Source organism: Homalodisca vitripennis, chromosome 1 (assembly GCF_021130785.1).
Source record: "Homalodisca vitripennis isolate AUS2020 chromosome 1, UT_GWSS_2.1, whole genome shotgun sequence".
In the NCBI taxonomy this organism is placed as follows: Eukaryota; Metazoa; Arthropoda; class Insecta; order Hemiptera; family Cicadellidae; genus Homalodisca; species Homalodisca vitripennis.
In genome coordinates, this window is record NC_060207.1 from 157,196,632 (window position 1) to 157,210,929 (window position 14,298).

The window sequence follows — 14,298 nt, forward strand, 5'->3', positions numbered from 1 at the left end:
TTACTTAAGTATTCATCCTACACATCAGTGTCTAAATTAAATGTGAATACGTGAGGTTTAAATGTAAAGGAGATGTTAGGGAACGGATGAGAGATACTTTTGGTTATAGATTAACACTCAAAGTGCCGATTAGTGCACATTGTATATGGTGGTACTTTCTCGTTTGAATCGGTTTTGAGGAAATGTTTGGTTGGCAGGAAAATAATCTTTTTATAGATTGCATTCACCATTTTAGAACGCTTTCTTAACTATCAATACCTAATTGATGTAAATTTAAGCAGTAAATCTTAAGAAGTTAATCTTTTCAACATTCATTGGAATGTGTCAGTAGGAAATTTATAACAAATTTCAAATTAAACTTTTAGGAAATACGAATTGGGAAAAGTGCTAACTAACAAACACATAACTCTATCACTGTCCCGAAAGTTGCGGCAGGTTTTGATGAACTTCGTGGCTGATTTTCAAAGCCTACGGAAAATATAAAACTTCTATTTGCCTAATACTAAGTGATGGATAAATATAAATGGTTGCCACACATACGACTAATATAAATATAAATGTTGTATATTGTTGTGGCCAATTTTGAAGTAAATAACATATTAACATAATGTTTCAATCTTTTAATATCTTAGTCATATATCTGTCAAAGATTTATCATCGTGTCATAATTTTCAATGCAAACACCAGACTTTCCAAAAGCAGGTGCATAATAGCAGTCCAGTCTCGGACAACACTGCACGTCTGGTTTGTCCGGTCGTATAAATCTCCCACACTGAAAACAACAAAGTTTGTATCAAGAGTACGTAGTGTAAATACTCATCTTAAAACAAAGCTATACAACTTTAATACATAATAGCAGTCCAGTCTCGGACAACATTCCACGTCTGGTTTGTCTGGTCGTATAAATCTCCCACACAGAAAACAACAAAGTTTGTATCAAGAGTACGTAGTAAAATACTAATCTTAAAACTAAGCTATACAACTTTAATACATAATAGCAGTCCAGTCTCGGACTACACTCCACGTGTGGTTTGTCTGGTCATATAAATCTCCCACACAGAAAACAACAAAAGTTTGTATCAAGAGTACATTGTGTAAATACTAAACTAAGCTATACAACTTTAATACATAATAGCAGTCTAGTCTCGGACAACACTCCACGTGGACTTTGTCCGGTCGTATAAATCTCCCTCACTGAAAACAACAAAGATTGTATCAAGAGTACGTAGTGTAAATACTAATCTTAAAACTAAGCTATACAACTTTAATAGATAATAGCAGTCCAGTCTCGGACAACACTCCACGTCTGGTTTGTCCGGTCGTATAAATCTCCCACACTGAAAACAACAAAGTTTGTATCAAGAGTACGTAGTGTAAATACTAATCTTAAATCTAAGCTATACAACTTTAATACATAATAGCAGTCCAGTCTCGGACTACACTCCACGTCTGGTTTGTCTGGTCGTATAAATTTCCCACACAGAAAACAACAAAGTTTGTATAAAGAGTACATTGTGTAAATACTAAACTAAGCTATACAACTTTAATACATAATAGCAGTCCAGTCTTGCAAATAGATTGAAGTGATAATCGAGGGATACGGGAGAATCTTTGCCACCGTTATAGAGTGTAGTACCGGTAGTGCTTTTTATACTTTATATTCTAATTTGGTGTTCAGAATGCTGTAGATAAAAAGGGAGGATTTTTAAAATATTCAAGAGTATTTCATGCCTAAGTATTATACATAAGGAATTAATTTTGAATTCAGTCCAATACAGATGTAATTGTTAACAGATCTTATAAAAAACACAATCATATAAAAGATGTTAGATATTTTCTACAGAAAGTTCTACGATTTTATAATCAAATATAGAATTGTCTTTAAAAAAAATTGTCATTTAAAATCTATTTATTAACAGCCAGCTTGTTATAAAATCTATATTGGCGGCCATCTTGTGTTCAACCTCATAAATACAGTGCTACACGTTTTAGGTACGTAATACATACAGTAATAGTTTTATGCCTGCATTTTAAACCTGTAATTATGGAAGTTAAACGTACATTTAATACACATCGAAACGATTTCTAGTTTAAATAATGTTTTTATTGAGTATTCAGGATTAAAATGTCAAACCTTTTTGTACGTTATCAACTTAATATAATAAGAGAACCATTAACCATTAATATCTTTGACAAGAGAAAACTATCCCGTAACTGTAAAACGAAAAATAAGAGCGTAATAGATTTTGAAGATTGAACTTATTATTACGTGGCAGAGAATTTAAACTCATTTCCTATAGTTGGGCTTCTTAATGCAGGAAAACGGCGTAAAAAGTATCAGGCCAGTGGATACAATTAAACTAAACTTTTGTAGACACTAGTACATAATTTAGTTCTAAAACGTATTAAAATATTAGTAAAATTAAAAAAGAACCCAAATTAGTACAAACGTTACCTAGTTGCATCTATACTATATTAAAATAATACAACATACTTGAATTGAAATATTCCCGTACTATTCCTTTTGTGCTAATACATATTATCTTAATTTCATATCAAATACATACATAGAAAAAAAACCAATAAGCAAAGAAACCTACCTCCCCTCCTAAAGGCGAACACTTCTGACTTCCGATTCCTTCATTATAGATGAAGAAGAAAACTACAAACAGTGAAATTTTGTAGCAAGAAAATCTAAACATTTTTAAGCTTATATTAATTTTTAATACTGTAATTTAGATGTGTGGCTAGGTCTGTGTGAGTAAAATGCAGCAGCTCATATGGATCACATGCTATATGTGTTAAACGTTAAAACAAAATGATTTATTATATTATAGAACAATGCTGAAAGAATCGGCAAGTTACATTTAAAACCTGAGTTATTAATTATCATAATACAGATGTAAACAATATACTATCAACTGACTAAATTAAACTGTTAAATTGATTTTCATGCTTCGAAGACAATACGATTGAAAAGAATCTTACTGTTAGGAATCTGTTTATTCTGTTTTATTAAATAAGAAGTTATGAAATATGTTATCATGGTCTCATATTCTTTTTCATATCTGAATGTGATTATTCGACAAGTGTTAATAGGATGGTAAGCTAAGCGAGATTGCTGAGTTTTATCACTAGTTTTTGCTTCTTAAAGGTTTACAATATACCTATTTTGCTTAGATAAAATATAGTAAGTAAAATATAGTAAAAATACCAATTCAGTGTATCCTAAATGTCAGCTTACTAAGGAATACGGTATATAAGGTCATGTGGTCATGTAGGACTACAGGAATATATGAACGAACCATCTTGTTACCAAATAGAGTTTGAGTTATTATGAAAATAGAAACTTTATTTTGCATCAAGATTGTATTCCATCATATCACAAACATCAATGGAATATTCGACGAAAAGATCGGAAAATGTACGATTGATAAGCCCCCATTATCATGTGTGTTAGGAAAGATACCGCTATGGTAATAACCATTAAGATTTTTAGCAGCTCAGAGGAACTATTGAAAACAGAAAGCCAAATAAAATCTATTTATTATATAATGAGCAATAACGATAATTTCTAACCTACTATTATATTTATTTCTCTTTGGAATAGGTTTTAATTTTATTACCCTCTGATTGAAAATGCCTATTATATACCGTGTATCCAAAAGTAATTTTATCAGGTGTACAAATGTACAGGTTCTCAGCAAGTAAATGGTAGGGACAGAGGATACAGTGCGGGGATTTCCTGCACCTGTATCGCCGCAGAATGTTATCAAATCTAGTTTTCTTAATAATGCAAAATTTATACAAATTTGAATTCCTAAATCGAATACTTTGGAGGGGAAGTTGTGGTTATAATGTGAATAAACTATATTATCTTTCTTCACCTCTGATGGAGTCAGGAAACTGACTTTTTATAAATATAATGTATAAAACTGCCTTTAAATTTTAATCACAATTCAAGAAAAAACGTTACATTGTCTGTGGGTTGAGCAATCGAACTCTGATTGAAGGGCGACAGAAACCTTAATAACTGTTGCAGCCTATGGTTACGTAAACAACCAAGTTAGAATCACAACGAATACTCGGTTGTTTACTCCCAAGATCACGTTTATTTGCTGTTAAAACTACTCTTTTGTGTCTGAAAGTGTAAATAGACATACCAATTCTAAATGTATTTTTGCTTTTTACACCAAAAAATCTTGAATCTGTATTAAACATTAATTTATAATTTACTGAGAATTTGTACTAGAAGGCTTTGAAGTTTAGTGTGAAACTCTGACCGTACTCAATAAATTTATCATTGTTATTTAAAATGGTGACCATGTTGGCAACGAGAAAAATATAGAATAAACAAATTAGTGAAGAACTTGTACTATGAAGATAATTGATATGACATTTCAATGACTTATCAACACATGGGATAAAGTTGTTTTGCGGATTTGTTGTTTTCATACGAAGCTTTAGCATTTGAAGATGCAACGCTATCTGCTAAATGGTAAAGGGTCTTATATACTTTGTTTTGCAGACTGGGATTACTGATAAAAACGAGTGAATGGATCATGGATCTCATTTATGGTAGTTAAACATTTTCAGAAATTTGCAGTAATAAAAAAAGAATAATCTGTTATCATTAACAATGTGTTATATATGAATAGAATGCTTCCGTTTAACCCGAAAAAGCCTAGGGGTGCCATGGTGACCGATAAAGGTTAATGCAATATTTATAGGTTCTGTATAGTTTGTTGCCTAAAAATAAAGTTATTTCATATATAATGAAATAAAAATATGGAAAACAAGTGTTATTATAATTACCAGTTACCGTGGGACAGTCAAAGAGTGGTTCAGCAGTAAGTACTTTTAATACAGGTGGCTTTTACGTTCAGTCTAGTTCATTGTAGTTTTCACCATCATTGAGACTATGAACTGTTTTCTTCAAATGAATGATTTTTCTGTGAGCGTAGATATAAAAGTATTTGGTGCGCGTGAAACGTAGTATATGATGGTATAGTATCTATGGCATTTATATAAAAATCAAAAAGTAAGGGTTCGAGTGTACAACCTAGTGGAATTCACCATGCTCTGTTCATAATGTTAACTATCCATAAGATGTGGTTTCCGAAAGAGATTACCAAGTTATGTCTAAATTGTTGTTACTTACTATATTAGAAATTCTGATGTACTCACTCTGTTTAACGGACATAGCGTTAGAATGACAAAGGGCAGGTTTAAGTGGATGTAGGGAGGTAAAACATAACATTTTCAGATTAAATGGAAAGATACCCATTTTTCTAAATATACCGTATAAAACTGACCTCATACATTTTAATCGGAATGAAAGAAAATTTTTATATTATTCGCGAGTTGAGATCCAAATCTGACAGAAGAGTGACTGAAACCGGCATCACTTTTACAGCTTGTCGTTACGTAAACAACAAAGTTAGAATCACAACGAATACTCGGTTGTTTACTCCCGAGGATCGCGTTTATTTGCTGTTAAAGCTACTCTTTTGTGCGTTCAAGTGTAAATAAAGTACCTATTCTAAAAGGTCTTTGGTTTTTTATACCAAAATACCAAACAGTGAATCTTTAATACACATAGTCTATAATTCAATGAAGGGTTTTGAAGTTTAGAGTGTTGCTATGACCCTATTCAATAAATTTATCATCGTTATTGAAAATGGTCCTTTGGGAGTTCTGATTTCTGTTAGTTAAAGAGAAATGAAACTTTCGTTACATTGGTCTTATGGGTGATGGGGTTGGCAACGGTAAAAACATAGAATAAGCTAATTAGTAAAGAATGTGTTTAGTGCACAAGACAATTGATATGACATTCTAATAACTTACCAACGCATGCGATGAAGTTACTTTGCGGGTTGGTTGCGTTCATACGAAGCTTTAGCATTTTAATTTAAGCTGCAACGCCATCTGCAAATTATATTCCAATCAATCGTGAGGTAAGTGATGGTTATTGCAAGTTGTCACATCTCCCAACTACTACAAAATCACTAATTTATCAGGTCAAAGTTAGTAGGACGGAGACCGAAAGAGCATGAGATAATGTGTTTGTATATGCACAATTCTATGTTATTTCGTTATTTCCTAAGGATTTTAGCAGTGGCATTTCAAAACACTGTGGGATTTGGGAAAGTTGTTATAAATTTTCATAGAATTTGATTTTGTATTTCTAAAATAGAATCAAAGTACCTAATTTATTTACAACTCGAACATATACAACTCTACCTGTGAAGTTAGCGGTCCCATTAGCGAGCGTCTATGAATTAATATGATAGGGTTTCTAAAGGTTTGAAAGTGTAACGTGTTTATTACATTCCGCCCACTAAAAATTCATCATACAAATATAACAATCTACAATATTTATGGTGCTTAACATAGAGAAAGAAATAATAAGTTTTTGGATTTTCAGTAATATTATTAAAAGTAATAGGAAAGTGTAAGTTTTCTGCCCATTATTTCAAAATATTACATGTATGTTGGGTACTACTATTGTATTTGTTTTGTTGAATTTTCAGTCAGATATTTTTAAAATTTCTTAAAGAATATCTAAAACTATGCAAAAACATAATAAAAACGCTACAACATATTTTGATATTTTAAGAGAATATTCCAAATTTCCATTGTAATTTTTGTGAATGAAAATTCTTAAAGACCATTTCCTCAGCCTAAGTTTGTCATTTAACAAAATATTCCTATATAATTCTAAAGGAAATTTCGCACCAAACTTGAATTGGAATTTTTGGGTATTGTATCAACATATTGTATCAATATTACTTGAAATCATAATTTTGTCTACAAACTTACGAGTTCTACTTGCTTTTACTACGTGTTGCTACGAAGCCAACGATAATATATCCCTATGTGAATTTCCTTACAATAAATGGCATTAAATCACTTAAGTGTATTATATTTATTTTGAAGTAAGTTTTTAATCCTTAGAGCTACTTTATTTATTATCAGCTACATTGGTTTTAAATAAACCTTTCACCGTTTACATCTCTGTCGTCTAGAGTTTTATTCTAAACTGGAGATAGTAACTAAATACAAGAAAACGTCTAAGTATGATAAGTATGGTGACACCCGAAAAGAGAGAACGTAATAATTTTGATGAATAATATTTTAGAACCAATGAAGTAGGGGAAGGTGGTGAGGGATGACATTAATTGTATGTGCGGAGAACAAGGAGAAGTTGAAACCATTCTGTCCTAAAGTTCAAGCGTCACTCCTATGTCATCTGTTCCCGGCTTCTTCTGACGTGGTATACAAATTTTAGTTAAACCATTTTAAATATTGGAAAAATTCTCTTTGAATATATTATTGAAGGCTTTCCCAAAATTACTCAAAAGTAAATTGTTTAGCAAAAGGGGTTTCCAATCTAAGGGAGGTGTGCTGATTGTTCCATCCATCCTTGAGTAATTGGAACAGTTTATATTGTATTTGGAGTTATTTCGTAATCAACCCCTAAATGGGATATAACATGTACAGGATGTGCATGCAAAATTACTAAAGGAAATGACATGCCTGTAGTATCTGACAGCCATGTATAGAGGCAGAGAGATATGAGTGACTGCGTGGAGTACTGTGGTTTGTATCACCTAACACTCGTAGTTTAAGAACAAAAAACATCAAGTTTTGTAAACTATATTTCATAACGTATATAATTTTTAAATTTATGCACCATTAAATAGGTAATTTCCTGAAGTCATACAAAGTTAGTCATTATGTTGCACCCAGTTACTAATTTGTCCAAATTTCCCACTTTAAACACCTATATATAGTTCATATTTATGTTTAACATTCCTGTATATAAATGCTCGTAGAACCTATTCATAATAATTAGAAGAAGAAATATTTTATAGATTCTGTATAAAGGCAAGTCATATTAATCTTCGACTTTTAAACATTAATCGAACAAAACCCATTTGTACCATCTGTCGTAAGTTGGATTCTTTGTATTGAGTATTTTACTGTAAATGTTAATTGTAATGACTGAAATACAACTGATAGTCTTGAACTACTTGCCAACTCTGACAGCCATGTATAGAGGCAGAGAGATATGAGTGACTGCGTGGAGTACTGTGGTTTGTATCACCTAACACTCGTAGTTTAATAGTAGTCATACGGTTATCTCAACCATAAAGCTATAGGGGTGACCTGACACCATTCACACCATAAATGCCGAAACGACTTAAATGAATGATTTCCATATCAGTGGAGATACTGGAGCGATAGATAAGGAAGTTGCTGACTGGAATTTAGTGTTCCTAAAATGTTCAGAAACAGTCTTCTTACGTGGCGTTTGCTTACGTAATATTAATAATGAAACATGTGGACCACCAGTGGATGCAGAGATAATTCTTAGACAAGTGGGAATAGTGAACTGTAAGGTAAGGAGTTAGGCCTGCTGGATGTTTAGTTTATCTTACCTGATGAGTTACAGACATATAGATATATCAAATACAATGTTGATAGAGATAGAATCGCCTGAATGTTTACATTAAGGAAGAAACACTTAGTTAAATGAATAAAAATGTTATCTTTCTATATATATTTCTTGTGTTCGTATGTATGTGACTGAACTCCTCCTAAACGACTGGACCGATTTTGATGAAATTTTGTGTGTGTCTAAAGGTAGATTCGAAAATGGTTTAGATTTAACAATTCGGTCCAATTTAATTTGTCTATTTAATCAATATTTAATTTATAAACTGTTATTGATTTTGGAATGTTTTACCTTCGATCCGGCAGACTGCGCTACCACACGTAATACAAAGTGAACTGATACTTAACAGCTGCTGTTAATACTTTCAGCTAAAGTTCATCAAAGGGGCAGAAACATTATTTGTTTACATTTAAAATTTAGAAAATTATTATTGTAACGTGCTTGATCAGTAATTTAAAGCAGATTGCATAGAAGAAGTTATTGCCTAATTTAAAATTTAGATTACACCAATGATCAATAAACTATCTAATGCAATGAAAATACTATTAAACGTTGTTATAAAAACCACCCCAAAAAGCCGTACATGTCTGCACATAAGGTAATCGAATTTGTTTAGACCGAAGGTAAATTAAAAGAGCCGAAAGAAGATGCTTATGATCTAAATTGGTTTTCGTTGATACATTTTCTTGATCAGAGCACAAGGCAAACACCACAATAATACTGGAAATATCTTAGACAGAAAATTAATTTTAACAGACCGAATTTGATTCTATATAACCTAATTAGTTTATCGAGATTTATCCATATAAGTTAAATTAATTGTACTGATAACTTATCAACACCTATCAAAACCAAGAAATATAGAGGCACGGAATATGGTAAAACACTTTCATAATGCGCCCAAGAGGCTCACGAATGAACGACTATCAATTATCTCAGGAATGTTTAGAATGTGATAGAAAAAGAATACGTGAATATAGTGTACTGTTTTTCAATAGGAACATGCGTGCGAAGCCGCGGGCAACTGCTAGTAATATTCTAAAATCTGAATGGTGGTGCGTGGAGAAAAGAGAATAGTTGAGTACGGTTTAGTAGCAGTCTTATCGAGTTGTTAAGTTAACGACAATTGTTGTGGAAAAGGCAGTAGTTTACTCACCTACGCGTATCTTAATAACTGTCAACTATTTTCGTTGTATAATATCCTCCCTTAGATACCAGACACTAACGCGATTAGACTAAGCACTAAGACTGAACGGAGGTCAAAGTTCACGTATCATAGTTAGAATACCACTGATACTGGCAATACTCTCGCGCTGGACATGGAACACAGGACATGAAGCAATGATAATGTTTTCTCTACAATTCTCAAATCAGTAATTCATTTAGACTTCATCTTCAGAGACAATAACGAATATGATATCGATTAACTTGTATAAGCCTAGTAACAGTTATTGGCCGAACAGTACAATAGTTAAATTTCATCATTATACTTATGGGTAGGCAAATATTCAGTAATATACTAATGTGTTTATTAGTTTCCCTAATAATAGTGATAAATTTAGTGATTTTTTTTATTTCTGTATATAATATTAATATAGTAATGTAAATATTCATTACAAAGCAATCAAAAGAAAGGTGTATTTTATTTGTGTCTCACAATGGAAGATGCGTCATTAGATACGAAAAGTTCTAAAACGCTGGTGGTACATTGACTCTCTAATAGTTGACATGTTTCATAACACTTTCAAAAGTTTAGAAAGTCCATCATCTCGAAACCTAATATATAAAGCCTGAAGATATAAATAGTTATAAGCGTCTATATGTACCTCTTCTGGTGTATATGTATTTTAATGTGTAGCAATCTTTTCATTGAATTGATGAGTTAATGAGGTTATTTTATACAACACTGATTTGTACTATATAAAGATGATAGATATTTTATCGAAAGTGATACGAGTAGATTAGAATCTCATCCATTACAGTTGTCATACCATCAGTGTTGTATAAATTAACTACCAGAACAACAACGCATCTCGCGTTCGATAATTACAGATGGCAGACACACATGGAATCTCACTTACTTCAGATTTTGTCTCAATTATTATCCGTAACTTTTAAACTATGAATGATGTGGATTTAGCTTGAAGTAAAATTATAGTGTTATCTCCTATTTATGTACGGGTGATATTTTAAATTAATACTATTTAAGAAGTTAAAGCGGAGAAATTAAACAAAATAATAATGTGACTGATAATATTCGAATAGTGTGCATATGTTGGTATATTACACATATATACTGAATTTCGTCTTTGATTTGCGTTAATAAAAAGAAACAAAGTTGGTCAAGTTGCATTTGACTTTATTTAGATAATTATAATAATAGGGACTATGGGCATTGAATTTCACTTAACAGTAGAATAATAATGGCTAATCGAATATTAATATTACAATGATTTCTCGCTTATAGCTTACTAATATTATTTTCTTTTTTATATTACAACCAGCAATGGACTATTTAATACATTCTTATATTACACAAATCAGCCGAAAAAGAAATAATTTGGCTTTACATATTGCAAAATAAAAACAACATTAATACATGTTAATGGTTTTATATTACTATTTTAGGCTTTGTGAGTAAAATACGTAATGTTAAGAATCAAATCTACTTTTAAGATTTTGAAATACCATTAAACATTTGTATGTAAATTATACGATAATCAACGTTAAATCGTTTCTTTACTAGTTTAACAATGAGTAGTTCTGAAAATGCCTTTGATTAGGGTACGTATTCGTATAGAAAGTTTTGAATATAGTCTTAGTACCTTGATACACAAGTGCTGAGTTTGTATGAAATAGAAATGATCTTTATAACGTAAGAAAATAACGTTTGTAATAAAATATAACGTAAAGAACGTTACGTTTTTCATATAATTTGTCTATTAATAATTAATCTGTTCATTAATGTTTTAAATCATAATTCATATATTCTGTTTAAATGGCACAAGTATATCCTTTTTTCAAATATTCCCATGATTTTAATTAAAAATACTTCCAAGTACTACTTTCAATGCTAACAATTCTTCGTGGACGAATAGAAACCATGTGCACCATTTTAAAAATTTATATTATATTATATGTATTAGATCAAAGCACTGTGATCAGTCTTGAACCTTTTCCTTGCCAATTTAATTGTGAGAAATCCTGAAAAAGAAAACTATGTATTTTTAAAAGAATTTTACAAGGAAAATGTTTTAAATATATTGTAGTACCCCTACAGAGGAGTGTCGGGTGTGGATGGAGAAGGAATGACACTTGAACTTTCGAACAGAATGGTGTCAACTCCTCCTTGTTCTCCGCACACACAATCAATGCCACTCTCACTGCCTTCCCCTACTTCACTCACTCAAAAATATTATTCTTCGATATTATCATTTTTCCACTTAATAACTCCTCAGTTTTACAAATAGTTTATTACAAATAGAGGTACTCTCGTAGTTAATGTATTATCGGTATCTATGATATAATTCTAGAAGACGGCTATGTGAACATTGGAAAAAAACTGTTAATGAAATGTTTTTTAATGTTCCTGTTAACATCAACACCTGCCTTTCATACACTTTTCACACTATATTTTGTATAAGAACTTGGCGGTTGATCCTGTTTTACCCGGGAAACAATAATAAGGATATGATATCTCAATTCCAGGAATAAAACTTTTCCCCGGCGAACTATGAAGACTTAAATTCGCTTATAGGTCAAATAAACAGACTAACAGAGTTAAACAAACAGATCGATCAATCTCTACTATATAACATTGAATAATTTAATTAAATTCAATATCTGTGGATTAATCCACGCTTGGAGAAGGGTCTGCTAGGATGTTAACTTCCAGAGGTTCATTATTCCAGCTTACAATAGATAAAATGGAATGATGGAGGAAAAAGGAAAAATGACACTGAATTTGTGCCTGTGAATAGCACAAATAACCTTCCTTCTTTAGATATTAGGAACATCTTTACAACACGTAAAGAAGTTGTAAGGAAACTGAGGTTACACCATGGTGTTACTTGCAGGATGGCCAACTAGGAAGAGTTTTTTTTTGTTTGGAACAAAGTTTTATAATAACCTCCTCTGTTACTATAACTCCTTAAGTATAAATTAATAGTTTCAAACTAAAACTAGAGGATATTAGAGAGTAACAAATCGCTTTAGTGTGGTATACGAAATATACTGATTGGTATTATAGGTTTGTTAGTTTTCGTTGTTGTTGGTAAAACACTTATATGGCTAATATTAGTAAATTAATCTTTGTTTCGTTAGTCAATCGTCTTTGGTTTTATATTAAATTTAAATAGCTAAGTATACCAGACAAAAGTAAATGCGAAAAACACTGTTATAACTAAATAATAAGCTATTTTTATTTAATGATACACTAAATGAAAGAAAAAACAAATGAGAAACGTTCATGCAATGAATACAGTGATGTATGATCAATGAATATTTTTGAATACATTTGTGTCCGTGTGGTAAACAAATAAAATGAATATTTTTGCCCGTATCTATAACATACTCATACTCCCCTTGTTATTTAATAAAATGTATAGTCCTTTATGAATTACAGAAAATTGATATTAAGCTATTGCCTTTAATTTTTTATATTTTTATACTGTATTAAATGTTTAAAAATATTACATGTTTATTATTAATGTTTAAAATATGTTTTACATTAAACTTTGGCAACCATTGAACGTTTAAGAAAACATTATCAGGCAATACGTGTCAGGATTACTATTATATTTATCAGATTTGACTTTAGAATGATAAAGTTTGGACTTATAAATTTATTAAAATATCTTTATTGTTCGGGTTATTAAAAATATTGCACATAATATTGCACTTTAAGCATAGGGCTCTTTATATGTTTGACCAGTGTACCAATGTACGAAACTCAAGTGTTACGTTGCCTTTTTTAGTGACTTATGCTTTACACCAACAAGGATATATTGGTGCTATCTATCTCAATAGACACAATAAAAGAATGTCAGTTCAGATTATCTGACGTAATACGTTGGAGCCATGTTCCCGGGTTTAATCTTTGAGAAACCCTTATAATCGGATCACCAGAGATTCCTAGAATCCCTAGAATTCGTATTTGATTTTATAATTAGACGAAGGTCTTTCGTCTAAGGCAGTTTTATTAACGCAATATAAATTTTGAGAAAATGTTCGTAAAGATATGTGAGATTGTATAAAAACTATAAATGTTATACTTTATATTACAATACGTGTATAATACAATTAACTCTTTCATTCGATAAATACACAATTAATTTGGAAATATTCTAAAAGAATAGTGCTGTGTATTTTGAACAGTGACACTGTTACTTATCAGTCAGTAATATCCAATATATAATTATCAGATCCTCGCTCTATTTGTACTAAAATACATCATGTCTAAATGATCAGTAGATCTTGACTATATAGTAAGTGCCAAAATATAAAAACTAACATTTTCTTTTTGATCAGGACGAAGAAAGCTTTGGTAAGTTATTTTCTATACGCAACTACTTGGCATTTTCCATAGACGCCATAAGAAGTTGGCTCCTTTTGGTACTATTGAAATACAACTAACAAACTTTGGATTTGCAGTTACATTTTTTCAGACAGAGATTTCTTATTGGCAACGTACGCTGTTTTGTGTTGTTTAATAGTATTATATTTCTTCCATTAATACTGATTTCCAATGCATAATTATGACAATTTTTTAGCAGTCTTGTTAGTATTGAATATTACCTTTATGAATTTATTATTTTTAAAATTTACGATATATTTAA

At 31.1% G+C, this 14,298-nt stretch overlaps 1 long non-coding RNA gene across 1 annotated transcript; it reads right to left on the reverse strand.

The window, feature by feature from the left end:
• Positions 1-605: 605 nt before the first annotated feature.
• Positions 606-2,866, reverse strand: LOC124355646. Its single transcript, XR_006921771.1, has 2 exons — positions 2,601-2,866; positions 606-772 (listed from the first exon to the last, which is right to left on the reverse strand). It is a non-coding gene; the product is annotated as an uncharacterized LOC124355646 (long non-coding RNA).
• Between the last annotated feature and the right edge of the window lie 11,432 nt (positions 2,867-14,298).